The following is a 14,624-nucleotide window of genomic DNA, read 5'->3' as shown; positions in this document are numbered from 1 at the left end:
AAACGGCGTGTTCCCAAAGCTCTGCACACGGCCCTGCACTGTCGTTATGAATTTCTACGTTTTGTCTCGTTAACCTTCCTGTTAAAGCAGCTCCGCCTCCTGTTTGATGTCTAATTATCTCCTCTGTTGATCATTATGGGATGGATCACCTGCAGTGGCTGCTGAGTAACCTGACCCACATCTCCCGAGTGGAAACGTTTAGCATTAACGAGTCACCTGGGGAGTGTTCGCTACATGCTAAACGCTAAACGCACAGTTTACTACCTGCTGCCAAGGAAACATCCCGCCAAAATAAGACAGGAGCATCCCGCCAAAATAAGACAGGAACATCCCGCCAAAATAAGACAAAAAAATCCCACCAAAATTAGGCAGGAAAATCCCACCAAAATAAGACAAAAACAGGCCGCCAAAATGAGAGGAAGAGATGAAATGAAATGTGAAAACACTGATAATTAACTGCAAAATTTGAATTATTCTTCAGGCTAAAAGTTATCCTTTTCAAAGTTTTTGTCGCTGTACGGCTCTGGAGGTTAAAAGAGTTTACCTCTCAAACTGCTGCCAAGGAAACATCCCGCCAAAATTAGACAGGAGCACATCAGACCAAATATAAAAACTGCAGAAGCTCAAATGTTTTTCAGGCTGAAAGCTTCCCAAAGAATTTTAACATTAAGATAAAAAGCTTTTTTCTTTTTACCTTTTCGTCACTTTATTGAGTTTTTTTTATCCCTGTACGGCATTGGAGGTTAAACTGACAGTTTATACAATCAACCTCCTGCCAAGGAAACACGCATCAAAGATGATATGATGCTCACTAAATACAGAGAGGAATAAGGGCTTTGAACACTGGGTGTAGGTATGGTACACACACACACACACACACACACACACACACACACACACACACACAGTCAGCCAGTCACACGCACACACACACAGTCAGCCAGTCACAAACACACACACACACACAGATTTGTCTCTGGCTCTGTTCCAGGATCAGCTGTTCCTCGGAGGCCTTCAGGAAACAACACCACCGCGGCTGTAATTGGCTAAATTAGCGGCGGCTAATTACTATGCTAATGTTTACCTGGTGGAGGCAGCGGGACCCCCGGGCTGCCTGGAGCGTCTGGATTAATAGATCTGAGACTCCAGCTTCACCTGCGGAGACAAAGAGCATCATGGGAAATATCCACACCACTCACAGTGGAGTTTTTTGCTGAGAGGGTTCAGGGCCAGAACATGATATTAACTTAGCACAAAAAGTAAGGAAATGTGTGTTTGGTAGATTATTTCTCAATGGTTACAATGCTTTTTAGCAATAAATCGTATACCGTTGGAAAGCCTGTTTAGTTCCCTTTCAAATGGTGCCCCATTTGTAAGGAACATGCATTTGTGGGATGAGCAGCAGCACTGAGTATGTGGGTTGCACCCATGAAAAATTTGCCAAATATTATCTACCAATGCCAAACAGCTTATTCTATTCAATTTCAATTCAATTTTATTTATAGTATCAAATCATAACAAGAGTTATCTCGAGACACTTTACAGATAGAGTAGGTCTAGACCACACTATAATTTACAAAGCCCCAACAATTGTAATAATTCCCCCAAGACCAAGCAGTGGGACAGTGGCGAGGAAAACCTCCCTATTAGGAAGAAACCTGGGACAGACCCAAGCTCTTATCCTGCTGTTGCTATTGACACTGGTTTTGAGCTTCTGGTACCCCTCAGGTGACCTGATTGTCCAGATTTGGCCTAGAGCAGTTGGATTGTAGGGTCAAAGTGCTGATTGCTGCACCGATTGTTGTGGGTCAGCTGCCTGGTTCCCCTTTCCTGTGTGTTTATGTCTCCCGGGCTGTACACCTCTTCAGCGCCAGATCGTTACATACTCTGACGTGGTAACTTGGCTCAGTATCCCTGCTCGTGTGCCTAGCAACTCTCTTGATTTAATGTGTACTCTGTCTAACTTCAGTTCCTCTGTGCAGATTCTGCTGGTTACCTAATTCCTACCTGCCGTGCTCTGCCATGCTGCCTGCCTCACGCCACTCAGACATACCCACCTGTTTCTCCTGGACTCCACTGTGGAACTCCTTCAGCTCTGCCACTGCCTGGTTCCCTCGAGCTTCAGTCCATTCCCAGAAAACTACAAGCTCAGCCTCGATTGTTCATCTCCTCTGAGTATTTAAGCCTAATAAATTCTTGAACTGTTTATATGTGTCCTGAGTGGTATCTCTGTGTGCTGGGTCGTATATACAGCCTTAACACCGATAGAGTAACACCTTTGGGTGGAGGGAGGCAGTGCGATTGTGTTGGGCAGCATCTCCCTCACTGGGAAAACGAGGCTCATCATCATTGGAGGCAATCTCAATGCAGAGAGATATAGAGATGAGATTCTGCAACCAGTGGCCATCCCATATCTCCACAGTCTGGGACCAGTGGCCATCCCATGTCTCCACAGTCTGGGACCAGTGGCAACCCCATATCTCCACAGTCTGGGACCGAACTCTCTCCTCCAAGATGACCACGCTGGCCCCCACAGGACGGGGTTTATCAGAGACTACCTCCAGGATGTGGGAGGGGAGAGGAGGGATGGCCTGCCAGCAGTCCTGACCTCAACCCCATTCAACACTTGTGGGCTCAGCCTCGGCTGTTGATGCCAGAGTGACCAACACAACCACGTTGGCTGACTTGCGACAAATGCTGGTTGAAGAATGGGATGCCATCCCACAGCAGTGTGTGACCAGACTGGTGAGCAGCATGAGGAGGAGGTGCCAGGCTGGTGACCAGCATGAGGAGGAGGTGCCGGGCTGGTGACGAGCATGAGGAAGAGGTGCCGGGCTGGTGAGCAGCATGAGGAGGAGGTGCCAGGCTGGTGACCAGCATGAGGAGGAGGTGCCGGGCTGGTGACGAGCATGAGGAAGAGGTGCCGGGCTGGTGAGCAGCATGAGGAGGTGCCAGGCTGGTGAGCAGCATGAGGAGGAGGAGCCGGGCTGATGACCAGCATGAGGAGGAGGTGCCGGGCTGGTGACCAGCATGAGGAGGAGGTGCCGGGCTGGTGACCAGCATGAGGAGGAGGTGCCGGGCTGGTGACCAGCATGAGGAGGAGGTGCCAGGCTGTTTTGGCTGTGTATGGTTCTTCCACACGCTACTGAGGCTCCTGGTTGTGAAATGAATAATTGTTAAATTGCCAATATGTCTTGTTTCTTCAAACTTCTATCATCCACCAAAAACACCAAACGAGTCAACAGCAGAATAAGCTGATTGGCATTGGCAGAGAAGATTTGGCACATTTTTCATGGGTGCAACCCACATACTCAGCTCTGTTTCTCATCCCACAAATGCATGTCCCTTACAGATGGGGCACCATTTGAAAGGGAACTAAACAGGCTTTCCAACAGTACAAGATTTATTACCAAAAAGCATTGTTACCACAGAGAAATAATCCACCAAACACACATTTCCTTACTTTGTGTGCTAAGTTTACATATACTACATATATCATGTATCATATATAAATGTCTGAGAGAGCTGCACATAAACACCCTCTCTCTCTCTCTCTCTCTCTCTCTCTCTCTCTCCATGTCTCTCTCCCTCTCTCTCTCCCATTCCCCACTCTGTCTCTTTCTCTCCTCTCTCTGTCTCTCCTCTCTCTCCTTCCCCACTCTCTCTGTCTCTCATTCTCTCTCTCTCTCCTCTGTCTCTTCTTCCACACACACTCTCTCTCTCCCCCTCCCCCCCCTCTGCTCCCCCTTTCTCTCTCTCCCCTTCTCCCTCTCTCTCTCTCTCTCTCTCAGCTTCCCCCTCCCCCTCTAACCTTCTCCCTCTCTGCTCCCCCTTTCTCTCTCTCCCCCCCATCTCCCTCTCTGCTCCCCTCCCTCCCCCATTCCCTCCCCCCAGCTCTCTCTGATAAGAAAGCAACAGAGCATCTCCCTCCTGCAGGAATTCAAAGCCTCCCCAGTCTCCAGGATTTAATTTGCATAGAGAAGACCGATATGAGCGTGCTCAGCTGCAGCGGCGTGCCCGGCGGCGCCGCCACAGAGGACGGTCTGGGCGCCACCTGCCCGCCCGTCTCTCTAATCCACGCGTCTTCGTTTAGCCGGGACGTCCTCTGCCTGCCTTTGATGTGCGTTTGTCCCGTGGACACAACATTAAAGACTAGCCGGGGCAAATTCAAATACCGTTACCTTCTTCTAAGGATCGCAAATGTGCTTAAATATGCCCTTTAATGGTGCCTTTCCCTGCAACCGTTAGCTCTATGAATTAGTTCTCCCCCGTGTGAGGGCTTTGGCGCTCGCCGCCTCTGATTGGCCGTGGCGGGAGGCAGCCACTTCATTTATCTGTTGTTCTCCGAGATTAACACGAGAGCAGCTTTGGTGCAGCAACCACACGGTGCAGAGTGATGTCACTGTGGACCCAGGTCACCTGTCAGGGGCCACTTTGATGTTTACAGCCAAAGTTACGGTTCACTTTCTCCGTTTTGGGTGTTTTAGGAGGTGATCGGAGGTCATACAGTGAAATAAGAGCTGGTTTCTCCCCTCTATGATGAAGTTGTGGACCCCAAAAACTGATTAATAACCATTTAGATTTCTAAAACTGCAAATGTTGTTTGGCATCTTAACGCAATCTCATGAATGGATCGATCTATCTATAATATATTTACCTACAAACACACACAGAGACACACACACACAGACACACAGATACACACACAGACACACACACATTAGGATGGACTTGAAGCGCTCACAGAGATTAGCATAATTGCTGCCTGACAAACAGTGACATGATGCTCATTAGCATGTCGTCGTGAATAATTGGAATCAAGTTTTTTTTTGGCTTTCATCACAGAAACACAGGAAGTGCCCGAAAACATCAGAAGGACATCTGTCCCATCTGTCCAACATGCTCCGGTTTAGGTCATGTTAACTTTGGGGGTCCTAGGGCAGAGGAGAATGAGCCTGATTGGACCGGGTCAGGTCATGTTAACTCTGGGGGTCCTAGGGCAGAGGAGAAGGAGCCTGATTGGACCGGGTCAGGTCATGTTAACTATGGGGGTCCTAGGGCAGAGGAGAAGGAGCCTGTTTGGACCGGGTCAGGTCATGTTAACTTTGGGGGTCCTAGGGCAGAGGAGAAGGAGCCTGATTGGACCGGGTCAGGTCATGTTAACTATGGGGGGTCCTAGGGCAGAGGAGAAGGAGCCTGTTTGGACCGGGTCAGGTCATGTTAACTTTGGGGGTCCTAGGGAAGAGGAGAAGGAGCCTGATTGGACCGGGTCAGGTCATGTTAACTATGGGGGTCCTAGGGCAGAGGAGAAGGAGCCTGTTTGGACCGGGTCAGGTCATGTTAACTTTGGGGGTCCTAGGGCAGAGGAGAAGGAGCCTGTTTGGACCGGGTAAGGTCATGTTAACTTTGGGGGTCCTAGGGCAGAGGAGAAGGAGCCTGTTTGGACCGGGTCAGGTCATGTTAACTTTGGGGGTCCTAGGGCAGAGGAGAAGGAGCCTGTTTGGACCAGGTCAGGTCATGTTAACTTTGGGGGTCCTAGGGCAGTGGAGAAGGAGCCTGATTGGACCGGGTCAGGTCATGTTAACTATGGGGGTCCTAGGGCAGAGGAGAAGGAGCCTGATTGGACCAGGCTGACTGCTTGGCCTGTGGGAGGGCTGCTTGGAGAATTCTCCAGAACCATCGTACCCCACAATGACTTCCAGAAGGACCCCAAACCACTTCATATGCTGCTCCACTGTACAGCCTACTACTGACTTACTGTACTAGTACATCAGCCTACTACTGACTTACTGTGTACCAACACATCAGCCTACTACTAGCTTACTGTTTACTAATACATCAGCCTACTTCTGGCTTACTGTGTACTAATACATCAGCCTACTACTGGCTTACTGTTTACTAATACATCAGCCTACTTCTGGCTTACTGTGTACTAATACATCAGCCTACTACTAGCTTACTGTTTACTAATACATCAGCCTACTTCTGGCTTACTGTGTACTAATACATCAGCCTACTACTGGCTTACTGTTTACTAATACATCAGCCTACTTCTGGCTTACTGTGTACTAATACATCAGCCTACTACTGGCTTACTGTTTACTAATACATCAGCCTACTACTGACTTACTGTGTACCAACACATCAGCCTACTACTGGCTTACTGTGTACTAATACATCAGCCTACTACTAACTTACTGTGTACTTCTACATCAGAGGAAGACGTACTACTACATTTACCTCACAGAACGCTGCAGAATCAGAATTTAATCACACAATATCACAATTAAAATGTGGAGTAATCAGACATTAGCCTCAGAGACATGGCTCAACCAACAGAACCTACCTACCTACCTGTCTGTCTGTCTGTCTGTCTGTGGTTGTGTGTGCGTGTGTGTTACCTGTTGGTTTGGAGAAGAATATAAGGTAAAACCTTACCTCATTAAAAACACAACATTTTCTTTAAACGTTTTAAAAATCATGAATACAAACTCAGGAGAAAAGCACAGAATGTGAATAAATAATTTTTTGGTAAAACCCCCAAACTTCAGGTAGAAACAGAGAAGACAGACGGACAGATTGTGAACAACGAGTTTAACATCACTGATGTTCACTTCATCTTTAAATCCTCTTAAATCTTAAACCGCCTCAGTCACACAAACTTTAATCACTTCATAACTCAAAGATGTATTAAAGATTAGAAGGAGACGACGTCCCACTCTGCTGCTTCTTCACTAAATGAAAACTGGAATTAATCTGCCGACACGTTACAGCTGCCGTGACATGATCCGCAGCGATACAAAGGTACGTTCAACACGCCAACAACACGCAAACAACACACAAACAATATGCCAATATCACGCCAACATCACGCCAACATCACGCTAACAATATGCCAATATCACGCCAACATGCCAATATCATGCCAACATCACGCCAACAACAAGCCAATATCATGCCAGCAACACACCAACACGCCAATATCATGCCAACAACACACCAACATCACGCCAACAACATGCCAATATCATGCCAACAACATGCCATTAGACCCAAATCCCGCCAACATTTGGCCCAAATCAGGCCAACATTCGGCCCAAATCCCGCCAACATTCGGCCCAAATCCCGCCAACATTAGGCCCAAGTCAGGCCAACATTAGGCCCAAGTCAGGCCAACATTAGGCCCAAGTCAGGCCAACATTAGGCCCAAGTCAGGCCAACATTAGGCCCAAGTCAGGCCAACATTATGCCAAAATCAGGCCAACATTATGCCAAAATCAGGCCAACATTAGGCCCAAATCACAGCAACATTAGGCCCAAATCCTGCCAACTTTAGGCCCAAATCAGGCCAACATAAGGCCCAAATCAGGCCAACATAAGGCCCAAATCCCGCCAACATTCGGCCCAAATCCCGCCAACATTCGGCCCAAGTCAGGCCAACATTAGGCCCAAGTCACGGCAACATTAGGCCCAAGTCAGGCCAACATTAGGCCCAAATCACGGCAACATTATGCCCAAATCACGGCAACATTATGCCCAAATCCTGCCAACATTAGGCCCAAATCCTGCCAACATTAGGCCCAAATCAGGCCAACATTAGGCCAAAATCAGGCCATCATTAGGCCCAAATCAGGCCAACATTAGGCACAAATTATGCCAACATTAGGCCCAGATCAGGCCAACATTAGGCCCAGATCAGGCCAACAAATCAGGCCAACATTAGGCCCAAATCAGGCCCAAATTATGCCAACAAATCAGGCCAACATTAGGCCCAAATCAGGCCCAAATTATGCCAACATTAGGCCCAAATCCCGCCAACATTAGGCCCAAATCAGGCCAACATTAGTTCGGACGGTTCTGTGTCTATAAATTCCTGAATACAAACAACTCGTCGGCATCAACTCTTAATCTCCTGTTTTATAAACCAACGGACATATTTACAGTCTACAGTTCACACTCTTCAACCAAACAGCTGTTTAATATCTGGTAAAGTTAAACAGATCCTCATAACAACTAATATACGCTCAGAGCTTCCTCGAGTACTCTGAGTTTTATTGAACGTGTCTAGTGTTTTATAATCATCTGTATATTTCTTCTCTTTGAATTAATGAACTTTATTTAATACATATATATGTATATAACGTCTGTGTGGACAGTAAAAAGTCTAAAGTTGAAGAATCAGTTTCTGCAGACTGAAAGTTGAAACAGTGTTGAGCGGTTTCTCATTTAGAAAAATGAAAAAGAATAAGAAATAAATGACTTTTCTTCATAAAGAGGCTGTGGAGTCATTAATATTTAAATATGCAGAGCGGCTACAGAGAGTGCCTTTTATACTTATTCTGCATCGGCCTCTTAAATTAAACATTAATTACGCGGCTTCATAAAGGAACAATACGCCACTGAAGCATTCTGCTGTCGCCCAGATAATTATTTCCAATTTGCAACAAAATATCTGTGAACGTGTCAAACTGACGATTTAAAGAAACTTTCATCACGTCTGCCTCAGAGGACGAGTTTGGAGATCATCAGCGAGTCCTCTGTGTGTGTGTGTGTGTGTGTGTGTGTGTGTGTGTGTGTGTGTGTGTGTGTGTGTGTGTGTGTATATATATATATATATATATATATATATATATATATATATATATATATATATATATGTGTGTGTGTGTGTATATATATGTGTGTGTGTGTATATATATATTATTTTAAATTAAAGATAAGGCTACTCAGAAAGAAACTGAAGAAACAAACAAAACAACAACTGATGTTCCTTTAAAATCTTTCCTACATTCATTTATTCGTTCAAAATGTAAACATTGACTTGCTGTCAATTTATTCTAACGAGTTCTCTCTCTGAACTCGTCTCAGTGTCTCTCAGAGGCAGATAGACACAAATCACCTGCAGGACGCACTGGTGCCGTAAAATTACATAGTATGAAGAGAGACAACAGTAGAGAGTAGTATGTAGAGAGACAACATTAGAGAGTAGTACGTAGAGAGACAGCAGTAGAGATTAGTATGAAGAGAAACAGCAGTAGAGAGTATGTAGAGAGACAGCAGTAGAGAGTAGTATGTAGAGAGACAGCAGTAGAGATTAGTATGTAGAGAGACAACAGTAGAGAGTAGTATGTAGAGAGACAACAGTAGAGAGTAGTATGTAGAGAGACAGCAGTAGAGAGTAGTATGTAGAGAGACAGCAGTAGAGATTAGTATGTAGAGAGACAACAGTAGAGAGTAGTATGTAGAGAGACAACAGTAGAGAGTAGTATGTAGAGAGACAACAGTAGAGTAGTATGTAGAGAGACAGCAGTAGAGAGTAGTATGTAGAGAGACAGCAGTAGAGAGTAATATGTAGAGAGACAACAGTAGAGTAGTATGTAGAGAGACAGCAGTAGAGAGTAGTATGTAGAGAGACAGCAGTAGAGAGTAGTATGTAGAGAGACAACAGTAGAGTAGTATGTAGAGAGACAGCAGTAGAGAGAGACAACAGTAGAGAGTAGTATGTAGAGAGACAACAGTAGAGAGTAGTATGTAGAGAGACAACAGTAGAGAGTAGTATGTAGAGAGACAGCAGTAGAGAGTAGTATGTAGAGAGACAGCAGTAGAGATTAGTATGTAGAGAGACAACAGTAGAGAGTAGTATGTAGAGAGACAACAGTAGAGAGTAGTATGTAGAGAGACAACAGTAGAGAGTAGTATGTAGAGAGACAGCAGTAGAGAGTAGTATGTAGAGAGACAGCAGTAGAGTAGTATGTAGAGAGACAGCAGTAGAGAGTAGTATGTAGAGAGACAGCAGTAGAGAGTAGTATGTAGAGAGACAGCAGTAGAGAGTAGTATGTACAATGTCCATGTGCCTACCGGTTGGGTCTCCAGAATCCCAAATGAGCTGAATATGTCTGAATGAGAGTCTCCTCTTCCATGAAGGAATTCCAGTGAAATGCACCAAACATTTCACCACCTGCTCTCACAAAGGTGCACCAGTATAAATGTTCCCCAGGGAAACACAAGCTAATGATGGGTTCCACAATGCATGCACGATTTTCGCCCCCATGCTGGTGTTTTATCTTGGAAAGAAGTTGAAAAGGTGAATGCCTTGAATATGAATACCTGTCTTTTGACGCATCAGTACCAAAGACCGAAAATCCGACCCAGGGAGTTATAAACGCCAAAGGCACCTGACCAAGCGTTGCGTCGTCAAACCAAACTTTTATTTGGTGGATCAACGGAAAACAACCGAAATATAAATTTTCTTGGTGCTTAACGTGACTATCAACAGAATGAGAAGGAAGTGAGACATAATACTAAGATCAAGTTAAATAAATATTTTGATGGGAAAGTCAATAATACATGAAGCTGTTTGAGATATTAATCTTTTAATAACGTATACGGACCAATATGAGGTTTCCTTTCAGAATAAAAGCCTCCGAGTTAACGAGACGCTTGTAATCTGGGAGTCAATCTGATGTTTTATTAAACAGCTGTTACTGTATTAAACTCAAATATTTCAAACGGTCGAAAAAGAGACAAAACATCAAAGAACAGCAAAAAAATGGAGAAATAGAAGAATGCCTTCTATTGTCACTATACACATGTACAACGAGATTAGAAGCAACTCCTCTTGCAGTGCCAACATGCACGTGATATGAATATAACATGGAATAAAAGAAGTAGTGCAAAAAACGGGGGTCTGGGGTCCGTGTAAAGCTAATCAGTTCAATGTTCTAAGCACAGATATCCAATTTTTCATTTTTTTTTTCCACCTTGATAAATAAAAAAAATTGGATCTTTAAATTGTTTTTCCAATTTTCTGTTTTTTATTCAAAGGATCAGAAATTTAGAAAATTACATAATTGCGTCTGAGCTCCAGTTATTCAATACTGCCATGGTATTCTCTCCCTCGTTCCGCCTAGCTACGCCCTGCAACCCCAATTGGAAACCATTAGTTGCACCTCTGTTTTTTTTGGTCCATATTCAGTTAATGAGCTGCATATTCCACATAGTTGAGGAAGAAAATACCATTATCTGTCTTATTATTAAAGCATACGGTTTAACATACAGTTCACTTCACATTCTGAGAATCTTTTTTTTATAACAAAAAAAATTAACAGTAAACTTAAAGTGGTACAACATTAAAACAAGGAAGAACACCACCAGGCTGACCACGATCCCCTCCCCCAACGTTTTTTAAGCTTTTTCCTTCATTTGTCACTTTTTTCAGCTTCTTTTATAAAAACATTTTTTTCAAATGCTATAAAATTGAATAAAACACCCAAATTCAATTAAAGTAGTGAACTGATTATTCATTTTACTTGTGAAGAGCGGTGTATAGAACCATCCATGTTATCTTTTTTTGGATATTTTGGTTGAAAGAAACCCAAACTTCTGATGGAAATGGGTCAAATTTGACCCGAGGACAACGGGAGGGATAAATATAAAATATTGCACAGTAGGTGGATAGAAGAAAGTCCCGTGGTTGGGTTGGCTTGGGGGGCTTAGACTGTGAAGTCAGTGCATGGGTGAATGTTTCAAAGTGTCAAAAAAAAGGGACAAAAACCTCAAACAAAGCGGCGAAAACGTTGGATATTATACATCATCTTCTGTACCTCAAATGCTTCAATGTCTCCTTTCTGTCTTCTCTGGTTTTAATGTTGGAAGCAGCTTTAGTTTGTCACTTTTTGTAAAACAGATTCATGAGAGTTTTGTAATCTTTGTTTGTGTTTGTGTCTCTAATAACGTACGGATTAACGTGAGGTTTCCTTTAAAATAAAAGCCTCCGAGCGAGTTCACGGGAAGTTTGTAATCTGGGAGTCAATCTGAGTGTAAATCCTCTCGCTGTTTCTCTCAAGAACCAAATCAAAGTTCAGGCTTTAAGCAGCTTTCAGACTGAAGCATAAAATACCTTTTCTCTGCTGAAGATCAAGAGATTAACATCCTGTCGGAGGATTTCATCTCCTCTGGATGTCAGAAAGGTGGTGATGATGATGATGATGGTGATGATGATGGTGCTGATGGTGATGATGATGGTGATGGTGGGAGGAAGACTTTCTCTTAGAGAGTCAGAGAAGAGAAACATATGCCACAGATCAGCATCACTGATCATGTTTCCATCCACACGTTTTTATACAAATTAGGAAATAAAACGTCTTTTGTCATATTTGATTGAATTTTATGAATATCGACACAAAGTTTGTACGTTCGATCTCATCCGAGTTCCTCTGACGTTGTCGTCCCGTCAACCTGCTACTTTTGGGGTTTTTCTGGGTCGACATGTCAACATTTTGTTGTTCTTTTTCTACACGTTTTTTCAACGTTTTTGTCGATTTTATTCAAATTTTTTGTTACTTTTTGGACGTTTTTTTAACAAGTTTTTGTCACTTTTGGCGATGTTTTTGGTCACTTTTTTGCGTTTTTTAATTATGTTTTCTGGTCACTGTTTTTAACAAGTTTTTTTGTCACTTTTGTTTAACAAGTTTTTGTCACATTTGGCGATGTTTTTGATGTTTTTTTTGTCACTTTTTTGGTCACTTTTTTGGCGTTTTTTAATTGTTTTTTTCACTTTTGTTTAACAAGTTTTTTGTCACCTACGGTGATGTTTTTGATGTTTTTTGGTCACTTTTTCCATTTTTTTCAGTCCCTTTTTTCAGCGTTAAAAAAAAATTTTTTTTGTAGGTTTTCCCAACATTTGTCACTTTTTTCAATGTTCTTTTGTCGTAGTAGTTCTGATGAAGAAAGTTTTTGTGGACTACAAGAAGATTAACTCTCATGTTGTCCTTGGCTCAAAATTGACCCGTTTTAAAAATGTCTATATCAGAAATATGGGACAAAAACATTGGATCTCTACTTTCATTGAAATTTGGGTGTTTTATTCAATTTCTTTGTGTTTGAGAAAAGTAAATGTTTGGAAACAGTATCCTGACTCAACGTTGACCCTTCTGTGATCATCCTTCCTTTAATATTAGTCATAATCATTTATAAATTCTGCTTTTTTAACTCAAGAATTTGTTATAAGTTCCTATAAATGCTGTTTATTGAGCATAAATTCCAAAAATAAGTGTAAAACTAGTAATAAGTTGGTGTTATCAGTGTCATGATCTAAACCAGAGTGGTTGTTTGTTGTTGGACTTCTGTGCTAGTCATGGATTGTCTATAACGAACACCATGTTCGAACATAGGGATGCTCATAAGTGTACCTGGTACCAGAGCACCCTAGGCCGAAGGTCAATGATCGATTTCATAATCGTTTCATCTGATCTGAGGCCGTATGTTTTGGACACTCGGGTGAAGAGAGGGGCAGAGCTGTCAACCGATCACCATCTGGTGGTGAGTTGGGTCAGGGGTGGGGAAGACTCTGGACAGACCTGGTAAGCCCAAACGTGTAGTGCGGGTAAATTGGGAACGTCTGGAGGAGGCCCCTGTCCGACAGACTTTCAACTCACACCTCCGGGCGGAGCTTTTCGTGCATCCCTGTGGAGGCTGGGGGCATTGAACCCGAGTGGACAATGTTCAAAGTTTCCATTGCTGAAGCTGCGGCGAGGAGCTGTGGTCTTAGGATCTTAGGTGCCTCAAGGGGCGGTAACCCACGAACACCGTGGTGGACACCAGTGGTCAGGGAAGCCGTCCGACTGAAGAAGGAGTCCTTCCGGGATATGTTATCTCGGAGGACTCCGGAGGCAGTTGCAGGGTACCGAAGGGCCCGAAGGGCTGCAGCCTCTGCCGTGAAAGAGGCAAAGCAGCGGGTGTGGGAGAAGTTTGGAGAAGACATGGAGAAGGACTTTCGGTCGGCACCAAAGTGTTTCTGGAAAACTGTTCGCCACCTCAGGAGGGGGAAGGGGAACCATCCAAGCTGTGTACAGTAAGGATGGGACACTGTTGACCTCCACTGAGGAGGTAATAGGGCGGTGGAGGGAGCACTTTGAGGAACTCCTGAATCCGACTAATACGCCCTCTATGTTAGAGGCAGAGCTGGAGGATAACGGGGGATTGTCGTCGATTTCCCAGGCGGAAGTCACTGATGTAGTCAAACAACTACACAGTGGCAAAGCCCGGGGATTGATGAGATCCGTCCAGAAATGCTCAATGCTCTGGGTGTGGAGGGGTTGTCCTGGTTGACACGCCTCTTCAACATTGCGTGGAAGTCTGGGACGGTGCCAAAGGAGTGGCAGACTGGGGTGGTGGTTCCTCTTTTTAAAAAAGGGGGACCAGAGGGTGTGTGCCAATTATAGGGGTATCACACTTCTCAGCCTCCCTGGTAAAGTCTACTCCAAGGTGCTGGAAAGGAGGGTTCGGCCGATAGTCGAACCTCGGGTTGAGGAGGAACAATGCGGATTCCGTCCTGGTCGGGGAACAACGGACCAGCTCTTCACTCTCGCAAGGATCCTGGAGGGAGCCTGGGAGTATGCCCAACCGGTCTACATGTGTTTTTGTGGATTTGGAGAAGGCGTATGACCGGGTCCCCGGGAGATACTGTGGGAGGTGCTGCGGGAGTATGGGGTGAGGGGTTCTACTCAGGGCCATCCAATCTCTGTATGACCAAAGTGAGAGCTGTGTCCGGGTTCTCGGTAGTAAGTCGGACTCGTTTCAGGTGAGGGTTGGCCTCCGCCAGGGCTGCGCTTTGTCACCAATCC

General features: G+C 44.5%; 1 long non-coding RNA gene across 1 annotated transcript in view; it reads right to left on the bottom strand.

Annotated features, from left to right (window-relative positions):
• Nucleotides 1-10,002, bottom strand: part of LOC114563917 (uncharacterized) — a 14,824-nt gene extending 4,822 nt beyond the window's left edge. Inside the window, exons 1-2 of the long non-coding RNA XR_003693702.1 lie at nt 9,859-10,002; nt 1,085-1,155 (exon numbers count right to left, since the gene is read on the bottom strand). This is a non-coding gene — a long non-coding RNA (uncharacterized LOC114563917). The remainder of the gene's footprint in view (nt 1-1,084; nt 1,156-9,858) is intronic.
• Nucleotides 10,003-14,624: the final 4,622 nt, after the last annotated feature.

Source organism: Perca flavescens, chromosome 11 (genome assembly GCF_004354835.1).
Source record: "Perca flavescens isolate YP-PL-M2 chromosome 11, PFLA_1.0, whole genome shotgun sequence".
Classification (NCBI taxonomy): Eukaryota; Metazoa; Chordata; class Actinopteri; order Perciformes; family Percidae; genus Perca; species Perca flavescens.
The sequence above is the reverse complement of the archived record's forward strand: the minus strand, read 5'-3'. Positions and strand labels throughout refer to the sequence as shown.